This window comes from Apostichopus japonicus, chromosome 3, assembly GCF_037975245.1.
Source record: "Apostichopus japonicus isolate 1M-3 chromosome 3, ASM3797524v1, whole genome shotgun sequence".
Lineage (NCBI taxonomy): Eukaryota > Metazoa > Echinodermata > Holothuroidea > Aspidochirotida > Stichopodidae > Apostichopus > Apostichopus japonicus.
Genome location: NC_092563.1, coordinates 14,084,017 through 14,096,372, shown reverse-complemented (window position 1 = coordinate 14,096,372; position 12,356 = coordinate 14,084,017).

Below are 12,356 nucleotides of genomic sequence, written 5' to 3'. Positions count from 1 at the left end.
ATCATCCCTGCAGAGGTTGTTCGTATCAACTTTATAATCACATCATCAAAAAGACAAAATTGTTACAAAATTTCATAAATGTATACCGCTTTAAATATTTTTGGAAATATCTACTTGCATGGTATCCATAATTTTCGACAGTGAAATCTAAGTGTTCACTCTCATGTAGTGAGTGTGGCATCACCAAAGGTCAGCAACGCAGTGCTTCTCTGCCACTTCCCCCCACCCCCACCCCACCCCACCCCATCACTCTATAAATTGTATTTTTAATGTTTCTTAGTCATACTTGTCGTGTCAAAAGTCGGATCTGAGACAAGAAGCTTTAAAAAAGTGAGGGTCTTTTTCTCACGGAAGAGTCTCTTTCCATTTTCGATGAAATGTCTGCTCCTGAAAATTAGCAAGTATAGTAGTTAGTACTGACATAAATGGTTTCACCATTAAAGGTCTATGGACACCTATATAGGAACAACATTGTCCTAATCACTCTCTAACATGTATTAGAAATCGTGAAAATAGCTGCAACTCCCGAACACAATCCATCAAAGATTGACAATTTTACAAGCCTTTTCTTAATGCTAATTTCTATTTATGAATAAACATTAGCTCATTATGCATGCAACTTGATGATGTAAAGGGAGTGCTGCCTTATATTTCTATTATGTAAATCCTTTGTTTTTACAACCTTCGTTTCAAGGACACTGAGCACAGGTTTGTGGCCTAAGGCGAGTTTTTAGCAATATTTTGTCTTCATTGAAAAGAGGAACATCACATTATTCAAATGATATATGTGGGCTTATCGTATTAACGTATTATGTGGGGTTAACGTATTAAGGGCTAAAATATGATTAGCGCAACTTACTACGTCATAGTTTGCAAATATTTAATGAGTTTGCTCAGATTTATCAAAACTTTCAAATGTGTATATCTTGGAAACGAAAAGAGCTCTTCGAAAAATTTCAACAGATTTTGAATGAGATTATCACACACACCATATGTACTGCATATCTGGGGACAAATTGGCAAGGTGTCTGTAGAACTTTAAGTAACTCACTTCATGATGAATTCACTCAAATTACTCAATGCGTCCCGACTTGAAATTACGTAAGTCATATTTCCTACGTCGTGTCCTCTGTCTGTTTGTAGAGTCATGGTTGAGCAATACACTTAGGTCATTCTGACTTGGGTCACGAGCAAGTTGTTTTTACAACGTGTTACGAAACGTGTTATGTCTAACAATATGGTGTGTGACCCACTCAAGTGATGTCTTCAGCATCGCAAGTGTATGGTAGGCCCTGTGGGACAAATATATCATACAATAAATAACACGCGTATTAAATCTAATTTATACAGGTATATCCAATTTATACAGGTAATTGGCAGCCAATCAGAAGGCCGATTTATATGGTTGCATTAATCGAATATATACGCGTATTAATTCGAATATATGATCGTACTAATTTGAATATAAATATATACACTTATATACACGTATTAATTCAAATATATACACTTATATAAACGTTTTAATTCAAATTGTACAAGTAATAATTCGAATATATAAGCGTATCAAATCAGCCAATCACATTAGCAGGAATATATAGACATATATTAAATCAGTTGATCTAATACATGTAGGCCTATATATTCGATTTAATACGTGTATATACAACCATATAAATCGGCTTTGGGATTGGCTGCCAATATATATTCGATATAATACGCATATACATTCGATTTAATATGTGTATATACTCATGCTAATGTCATTGGCTGTTTTAATACGTATATATATTCGAATTAATACGTGTATATATTTGAATTAATACGTGTATATAAGTGTATATATTTGAATTAAATAAGTGTATATATTTGAATTAATACGTGTATATGTTTATATATTTGAATTAAGACATGTTTATACTCGTTAATTAGGATGTGTATATATTCGAATTAACACATGTATATATATATTCGAATCATTACGCGTATATATTCGATTTAATACGTGTTTATATTCCTGCTAATGCGAACTAATAATGCGAATAAAGCTAATGCGAATTAATACGTGTATATACAACCATATTAATCGGATTGACTGACAATATATACGCATGTTTATTCGATTTAATAGGCACATAGGCCTACACTCGAAGTAATACGAGCATACGAGTACATATTTGAATTAATACGTACTCGAATTAATACGTGTATATAGTCCAATATAACACATATATATTTGAATGAATACGCGTATATATTCGATTTTATTCGTGTATATATTCCTGCTAAAGTGATTGGCTGATTTAATACGCGTATATATTTGATTTAATACGTGTATATATTCCTGCTAATGCGATTGGCTGATTTAATGCGCGTTAATATTCGAATTAATACGTGTATATATACCTGCTGATGTGAATGGCTGTTTTAATACACGTATATTCGAATTACTACGTGTATATACTCAAATTAATACGTGTATATATTCGATTGAACACGCGTATATATTCGAATTAATACGCATATATAATGTGGTATATTTTTCCCACATGGCATACCATATACGTGTACTACTTGTATCTAACCAGGGAGTTGCCAGTAACAACTCCCTGATCTAACACATTGTGTGTATCCTACTCACCACATAATGCATATATAAAGCTGTCACTAGTTATATCTTCATTTGGACTTGGGTCGTGAGCAATTTGTTTAACATCGTCATCACCTAAGCCTCTCCAAAGACACGTGAAGTATAGGCTACATCAAAACAAACACATTGAGTGTAGCCAACTCACATGATGTCTTCAGCATCGCATTTACAGTTGTAAATGTGTCAAGACATTTAAGTCATATTTCCTACATTTATAATGTCACATGAAAAAAACCCCGTTCTCTGTCAATCACTGGCTGCCTTATATGACTGTTATACCATTTACTACATCTTTAGCATTGCACGTGTTTGCGATCTCTAGCATTGCACGTGTTCACCTAACTTGAGTTATGTCAATCACACATCTCTTCATGCAGCGGTTGAGGAATGACATACAATGGACGGACGTTCATGTCAGACGATGATTAAAAAGGCGATTTTATGAGAGTAAGGGTTGGGGTTGGGGGTAGTAAGGTAGGGTAGGAGAAAAGATAATCTTGTTATGGAACTGCTTGTAGAAACTATTATCCCATTAGTTCCCCTCCATCCCACCCCCCAACCGCCCCCATTCCATCCCCAGAACATGCTATTCCAAACAACACATTGTCCATGAAACTCTCGACATACGCGTCTGAAACCAGGTGACGCTACCAACCAGTAAATGTGACGTAATAAAAGTAAAAAAGTGAAAACTCAGTTAAATGGATATTCCGATGGCTGAAGTTATTTAAATACGGGATCATTTTTTGGGGGAGGGGGGGGGCGAAGATTTTTTTTGTGTGTGAATACATCCGGTAACAGCATAGATAGTGATGTCATCACGAGAATTCAGCTGAACATGTTGTCATGTACTTTATTTCAACTCATTTTATTCACAAAAGAAAATCATATTTCTGAAAACTTGCAGTCTGACGTTTTACGTCTAAATACTAAAGTATATTATTTTCAGTAAGACAAACATTCCAATGTATCAAATGTCAAGGACAAGTCAACAAGAATATATTATGGAAGTAATGTAAAAGCGTTTGAAGAACATAAAAACATTTACTGTGATGACATCACATGTAGAGACCTCCTATTGTGATCCACTCCCTGGAATTAGAATGGATTCAGTTACATGCATTCAATGAATGATATCTCAAGTTATAGAGACAATATATTGAGATGGGGGGGGGGTAATGAAACCTACCCCACCCCCCATATAAGTGTGACTCCATCTACCGCCGAAAGAGCACTTTAAAATGCAAACTTAATTTCTGTATTACCTTTGATTCACAAAAAAAAACTAAAAACACGTAAAGTACATAGTCTAGTCTACGTATAGTCTATGACGAATTAAAATAGACGCGCCAATGATTTTTCTACTGCATGGATGAATGATGGTTACCAATTAACCCTTCACGTGAAATGTAATATAAAGAACACAACTAACGTCAGCCAATTTGTGATTCAAAACGTTTCGATTACACACATTGAATCGCTGTCAATCAAAATGAGAAATATGACATTTCAGAAATAGTAAAAAAAAAAAAGTTCAAAAAAAAAGTTCAAAAAAAAAGAGTAAGAGAGCCTCGTTGAGGAGGAGAAAGCAAGAGGTGAGTCGATCTCCGAGATAAGGTTTCCCAACCGAAAAATTTATATTATTTAACGGCATCATTTTTGTACCGTTCGGGAAACACGGAAGCCAATTAGAATTCTCCCCCTCTCTTTATACCGGTGTGATGTGCATGTGTGACCTGTTGCATTTAGCTACATTGGAGAAATGACCTCATACACAGGTGTCTTGGTCGAACACCTTCCCCGTTTCTCGCTTTCTTTTTTATGTTGCTTCTTTTCTTGTTTTGTCTTTTTTTTTGGTCTTTCTTTTTTTTCATTTGGGCAAAGAAAAAATCGAAACTTCCTCCAGATATAAATGCAAATAAAATGCAAATTTGAGCGTGGTTGCCATCATGTCCCCCATTCAACATCAAAAAAGGGTTGCAAAAAAGGGCCCTCTTCCACCTTCCTCTTTTGGCTTGAAATTAAAGAATGAAAATCAGGGCAGACCGAAAACAAAGTAGGTCTTCCTGGAGCAATCAATCTTTTTGGAGGTACACCGTCTCCAAGATTTTTTTTTTTTCATAACGCGAAGGTTTCTAAAAGAGCTTGATAAAAAAAACTATAAAAAAAACCACGAAAAAAAAAAGACTTCAACGAAATGATTTCATAATGAAGCGAAGAGAAGATTAAACTCCGGTCGTGAGTATATTTCTAGCGAAAGAGTCTGTTTCATGGTGGTTAAAATTGCCCAGTCTGTTCCCAGAGGAAGGGGGAACGTCCCGCTGCTACGAGTCCCCGGTATGGTGTCTGGTTACGATCAATATAGGCCAAACAATATTAAGCTGCGCTTTTAGCTTTCTGTCTCCGTCAATGTTTGTAGGTAGTTGGCAAAACACGAGGGATAAGTTTGTGAAATCCTGGATCAGTTTTCGGTTTTGCAATCATTCAACCCAGATACGAAAATAGTTGGATAAATTGCTTCGCCAATGACACCGACGACGAAAAGCCCGAGAAGGTGGCGGGATGACGAAAGTTATTCTTTTACGTTGTGTGCGAGGGTGTCTTTACGTCTTAACATAAATATGTCGAGAATATCTATAAATTAAAAAAAAAGTAACGGAAAAAGTGCAAGTTTACCTTTCCACCTCTATACCAACGGGCAAACCCTTCATCCTGTGACCCGATACATCCCCACGCCACCCCCTCCCCACCCCACACACCCTTCCGTCATCCGCCATTGTTTGTAGATTAGATTAATTATAGTGGTTAGAGTGATTTTGCCGGTTGGTGATTGCAAAGAATTCATACATGATTCTTTTTCCTTTTTCACTCAGAAATCTCTAATTAAAAATAAATGACAAATCAATCTACCAGACAATTTTCAGTCTTCAAAGTTTGACATATGCAAACCATATTAAAACCAAATTAATTTAAGACTAAATGAACGAATAATGTCTGATATAAAACATTAATCAATATCAATTTCGTTTGTTTATTTTAATTTGTAAGAGGGAGTCGAGATTTCTTGTCGAGTAGTGCGTTAATTGCAAAAGATGATTAGGCCTACATTGTAGTATATAATGGAATTTTTAAGGGTTGACGTTGGAAAAGATCTTGAAACTTTAACGTCAAACGCAAAATGAGAGTGCTATACAAATGATGACAGCAACTTGTAAGGGGCATTATTGCGATCAAAATCTGTTTATTTAGCAAAAATTACCGGCTTCAAGTTCGAAATTGAACCCTCAGAAATGTAAAATGAAACATAACTTTACAAATTTTGCAATATAAACGAAGAAATCATGACTAAAACATCGGAAAAACCAAGCACGTTTATGGTTTGTCAATCGCGAATCGCGTCGGTTTCGGACGTAACAGAGAATACACAGAGTCATGGATACTGATTGGTCAAATTGAACTACATGGTCATGTGACTGTTGCCTCAGCTAGTAAGCGAAGTTTTCGGAACATATATATATTTTACCGAAGGCCTAATGCGCGGTTAATCTGCCTACGGAAATGAGTCTTCTTGATACATATTTTGCTGATATTCTTTACTATAAGCTCCTTGACCTTCTAGGATGTGTCTTAGTTTGAGCACGTACGATATGATTTCGAGTACTGACATGATCTTATTTTTTAGTACGCTATATATATTTGATAAATAAAGTTGACCAAAATTCCTTAAATTCCGTGTCGAAGCGCTAAAATCCCTTTTCTAAAAAACATCCATTTACGGAGGTATAAACATACATACGTAAACCGATATCGTGGTGTTAGCATTTTAATTTCAATATGTCCCATGAACGTTTCTTTTGCGGTCGGCATGACAGAAATATCTTAAATAATATATTAAAGATAAATTCATACAATATCTTTGGTATTGTACGCATGAACGAAGAACGAAAAATTTCTTGGAAAGAAAATAAAACAAAAAACAGTTAAACAAAGGAAAATATGTACGATATATAGTTTCAAACATAAAACACTAACAATATAGGCTATACTAGTTACCGATGTTTGCACAGCTATCGCGTTATAGAGCACACACAGTGTGGAACTCTAGGAAGAGTCAGAGATTACCCAACCGCAATTGACCCCATCCCTTCCCTACCCCTTCTTCCCCACTCCCCACCCTTCCCCTCCCCTCCCAACCCTTCCCGTCCCCTCCCCACCCTTTCCCTCCCCATTCCCCACCGCTCCTCTCTCCCATCCCTCTGAAAACACATACACATCCAGGCCCTCTATAGGCAAATGACGGAGCAGGGATATAAACTTTGGTCCCTCGATTCGGTCTACAAGAAACAATGCCAATATGCAGGTGAGGGTACCTCTTGCAACAGCCCCTCTCCATCACCACCCTCACGCCACCCCCCCCCCCCGAACTAACACACTTAGATCCTAATCTCTCAATGACTCGTTTTGTTTCTTAAACTGCCAAATCGTTCTACCAAAAAGTGCAGCATGTCGATTTGTATATTCAATTCAGATTTTGTCATGCTACAACATCTACACATTATTATCCGCCAAATGTAGACTTCTTGATTGTAGTAACCGCCAAGTCGAGAAGTTGTCAATATGCAACCAGTAAATATTTGTCCTTTTTTTTAAATATTTTTCTTTTTATCATTTGTGACCTATAAAGTAGTATAACAGGTGTACTGCCGATGAGATCGTTTTAACTTGAAAAGCCACCCCCTCAGCGCTTAAAACCCCTCCCCTCCCCTTCCCCGCCAAAGTGTAATCGGAAAATCAAGGCGGGTATCATTTTACCACTCTCGTGCAATATCGAACAATCGTCATTGTATATGGGCCAGTGTGAGCAATTTCGAAACACTGAGACAGACTCAACCTCCTGGAAGTTTTGGAAACTTACAGCAAGCTAACATCTAGCTCTTTAATTGAAGAGGAAGTATTACAGGCGAAGTGGCGAGCTCCTAAATACCATCCAATCAAAGTATTATATATAGGCTATATATATATATATATATATATATATATATATATATATATATATATATATATATATATATACAGATATATAAATCATACTAGTTTCTGTTTCTATTGAGTTAACTATTGTGTGACTGGGTATACATCCTGTTTGTTGTGGTCGGTATAATAAATTGTCACATCAAGCAGTTTTCTTTCATCATATTTAATATTATTTACCATTCTTTGTCACCTTGTTTTAAATACCTTAGATATATATTGAAACTTATCCTGGTCATTGTTTCCAAAATGCGTCACACATACGTCAAGTATATATAGTGTACACTGATTTGGCCTTCAGTGTCTTGCATTACACGCCATACAGGTACTTAATTTATATGTCCCCAATATATAGCCCGCTATTCACCCCTGTGTTGCCTCATATAGTTGAGTCATTGAGTTAAAGCTAATACATAAAATCATCACATGAACTCAATAACTTCCTTCTAATTCTAACATCAACCTCTCAAATTGCTCTAGGCTCAAAGATGCATTGTTATGGCTCCTAAGCCGCCGTGAAAAGAAAGACCCCCAAAATGACACCGAAATTAAAGTAAATGAGCCCATGGTCTCTTCTGTAACCAGAGACCAAACAAAATCCATTTGCTTTTGAGCAAAACTTTTTTCTTCTTTTTTTTTTTGATCCTTTATCAAATAAGTGAATAGCGAGAAATGTGGAATTCAAACAGATAATAAAAGATTACGTAACACCGCCTACCCTGCAAAAACATCTGTGTATTGAATTACCGCGGACCATTCAGGGTCAACAGAGCTCATAAATACACCTGTGAATGCAAGGGGTACTAGGCACATATAGTTTGTTGTATGCATTATGTCATTTCTTATTTGAACTGGTATTAGTGGAAGACGTTTACACAATAACATCGAGAAAAGTGTTTACCGAAAGATAAGAATTTATGCCGAACCAGGGAAATAATGCAAGCAAATAGGGCTTGTTTAATAGCTCGTTGCGGTGAACTTTGGACGAAATGAGCTCAGCGGAAAGAGAGAGAGAAAACAAGAAAATATATCCCGACAATCAGAGAGGTAAAGGGGGAGGAAGTTAATGACTAAAAGGATAGCGATTAAAAGACGGCCATTGTAAAGTTGAAAGACACGTCTTTTTATATGTTGTCGTGGTTTTTATTGAACAAGATAAATGGACGTGAAGAAAAAAGAGGGAAAAAAACAAACAAAAAACAATTGAGTCCATATAGAGATGGGCGTTGAAAACAACGAACATTCCTTGACGAGTATAGGCTAACTAGGAATTGTATGACAAAAAACCGCATGTATCGGGCTTGTGTGTTTAGTATGGTGGCATATTTGAGGGGTTCACAACGGGATGTGTTACGTAATCACCTATTGAATTCAACATTAAAGGGTAATTTTTACCCCCTTCTCATACCTATTTCAACTTTTGGTTTAAAGGCGCCTTCCAGCTTATTCCGCGTTATTCCCTTATAGAGTCAATATGTGGGGGGGGGGATAATAAATTTAAATGATAAAAATGCTAATTTGATAAGTGGATAGGGTGTGGTGCAACGGAAGGGGTGGGGTGGGTGGGTCTGGAAGGGGATGGCGTTAGCCTTCACCGAGGGGTGATATAATACCACAACTTACCGAGGACCAACGGTAATGTTCTCATTTGAGTCGAACATTATGTAAGACCGTGTAAGTATGTAGACGACGAGACGTGAATGAAACTGTTAATACAAGGAGGGACAATGTTTAGACATTTAGTGTTGATGTTACAGCCCAGCAGACCCCGGCCTCCTTACCCCTCACCCCTCACCCAGGTTACTTCCAAAACTGAGTTGCAAACCTTTACCGTAATGCGGGATCCTATGACATTGAAAAGTTTGCGAAAGAGAATGTGGAGGGGGGTGGTTGGAGGGGGGGGGTTCAGGACAATACAAGATGATAGTATTAAACGTAGTTAATGGTGGGCTACCGTTCCCGATTGTGCAAAGGGATCCCAATCATTCAGGAACTATGCAGGAGCAGCCTACGCATAGCAGTATTATTTTTAATTGTCTTAACTTGGGATAATCGTCCATGATGACAACGATTTTGAGGATCGGAGCAGGCAAACGGTGATATCAATCTGCATGTCTGCAACTTTTGGTGTCCGGTGCAAATAATATTTCTTAAAAGTTGCGTGGAAGACCGAGCTATAAAATTCTCAAGAAGGAAGGATTGTCTGCTCGCTATATTTTTGGGTCCAATATTCATAACATTTAAATAGCCAGAGTATAATAGATATGATACATCTTGGATTTTTCAAAAGGGAAAATGAAATGAGAAATAAAGACATGTACCTAATAAATATCCGATTTAGACAAGACTTTAAGAACACGGAGGACCGGAGAGTTTGCGTTGAAATGAGGGCGGTGTTCATAATCTCTATACTGTGCCGAACGTCAAGAAACCCTCCATTACATGAATCGACTATGTATTACAGTAATCACTTTTCTTTAACTTTTTTTGCTTTAAGATTTTGAAGGCATCATAACAATGTATTTGTTGATTTCTTGAGGTCTTTCTTGATTTTTTTGAGGTATTTCTTGAATCAAGTCTGAACGGAAAGTCGCATTTTCGATTACGTATAGGAACTACATTTGTCAGTAAATTGGTTGTAACTCATTTTAAACAATTCTTAATTCTTAATTATCTGTTAATTTACGAGTATTTACATGTTAGCTGCGTCCTCTTTTCGATCCGGCTGCATGGTCATAATACCCTCTATTTCGCCACCCGCCACTCTCCCTCCCCCTCCCAAATCAAAAAGAAAAGGCGATAGATCGCGGAATTGTACCAGCCCCCCCTCCCCCGATATATTATATGAAAAGGGCGAAAAACGCCAAACAAAACAAACATGACAGATAAATTCCAAAAATGTGGAATAATTGTTACACTGGGCGTATATATAGTATCAACTTCCGTGCCACCCTTTAAAACCAGAAGAAGTTTGAGTTCGGCCGTCGTTGTTGTAACAATATGACGGTTATAAACCAATCGAGACAAGATGAACTGAACAAAAATAAAAATGCAATTTTATCAAACGGAGATATGCTCAAACGGATATTTTACAATAACTGAATGTTTAAATGTAAATTACGAAACTGTCAATTTACAAGGTCACGTGCCATGTATTTATGATTTTTTTATTTATACTTTTTTGTTTTGTTTCAGCGGGTAGCACTGTTATGATGAACTAGATTCAATATCAGTCGATCCAATATACCAAAGTTTTCGTCGACCAAGCCATCTTCTTATATTATTAATTACATGCAAATATCCCAATTGAAGCTTTTTATCCTCTTTTTTTTTTAAATATTCGACTTTCGTTTCATTATTTGCAAATAAATGATATTTTAATTGTTATAGTTAATGAAATGAACTGAAATTGTTAAAATGGAGTGTGTATTACCAAACAGTACCAAATAGTAGAAACATTACTATGTACCTTTTTTTAAGTCCACCGCTTACCCTAAGGTTTTACAAAGAAGAATACATTACCCAGTCTCCACACGATAACGAAGTCCTAATTTTTTTTAAGGGAGAGACATGTAGAAACGTCTTTCTCATTTATGAAATATCATAAAATGTTACATAATATTGATTTTAGAACAACTTCTGTTGAAGGCGTTTATTTCTTTGACTTCTCTGTGTGATTCTTTCATCATTGTGATCACACTGTGGGTTATAATTGCCACATGTGATAACATGTAGCTTCAAACTATACGCTTCACCATGATGCCACTATCTAGTAATATTCTTACTAATTAGAAGTACTAATTAGGAGTACTAATTAAAAGTAATGACGTATAATACTCACTATCATAAAATGTCGATTTCTTTTTGAAAGCAATCACAGTGAGAGTACAGAGATTAACATGTGACATTTGACCCCACCCGCCCCCTCACTGATCCCCCCCGCACCTCACTGATCCTCCACATCATGTCAATTGTACCTTAATACACTACCTCCACCCGCTCCTACCCCCCCCCCCCCCCCACACACACACCCGTGTTTCAAATAGCCATTGTAATATCCATGACCTCTACATTTCTGCTAAAATCTTAATCAAAATAAAATTGTTAGCAAACTGCTTATCCACTAGAGAGCCTGTGTAGGAGAATGTGTAAAAGTAAGTTGGCCTGACGTTTCGATCCTAGCAGGATCAAATCAGGATTTTTGATCAGGATCAAAATCTTAATCAGCTAATCATGAGATCGTTCAAACAATGTTGTCATTATGTATTTGCTCAGATTACAAAGGTCACAGTGAATCCAAAATAAGTCCTAGATATGCTGTAGTATACAAGTACTGTAAGGGTTTGTGTAAAATATGACCTGGATAATAATCACATTTTAGGGAAGATTTTCTTTTCTGAGAAATGCTTTTGTGACAAAGGTATATGTTAATAGATTCGTTGGTTTTTCATAGTACCTTTTAAATGACTCATATATACACAAGAAGCTCTAAATCAACCAAAAAATATTTGTATATACGTCAAAGAGTAACTGAGTGTTCTTACACAACTAAAATATTCCAAAAGTTATATCATATTGGAAGACAATAATTGTCTGTCTGTATATGATATGTATTGAAGGACGCACAAACTGGACGCTATTTATATATTAGTGTGTGTACGTGTGTGTGTCTTTG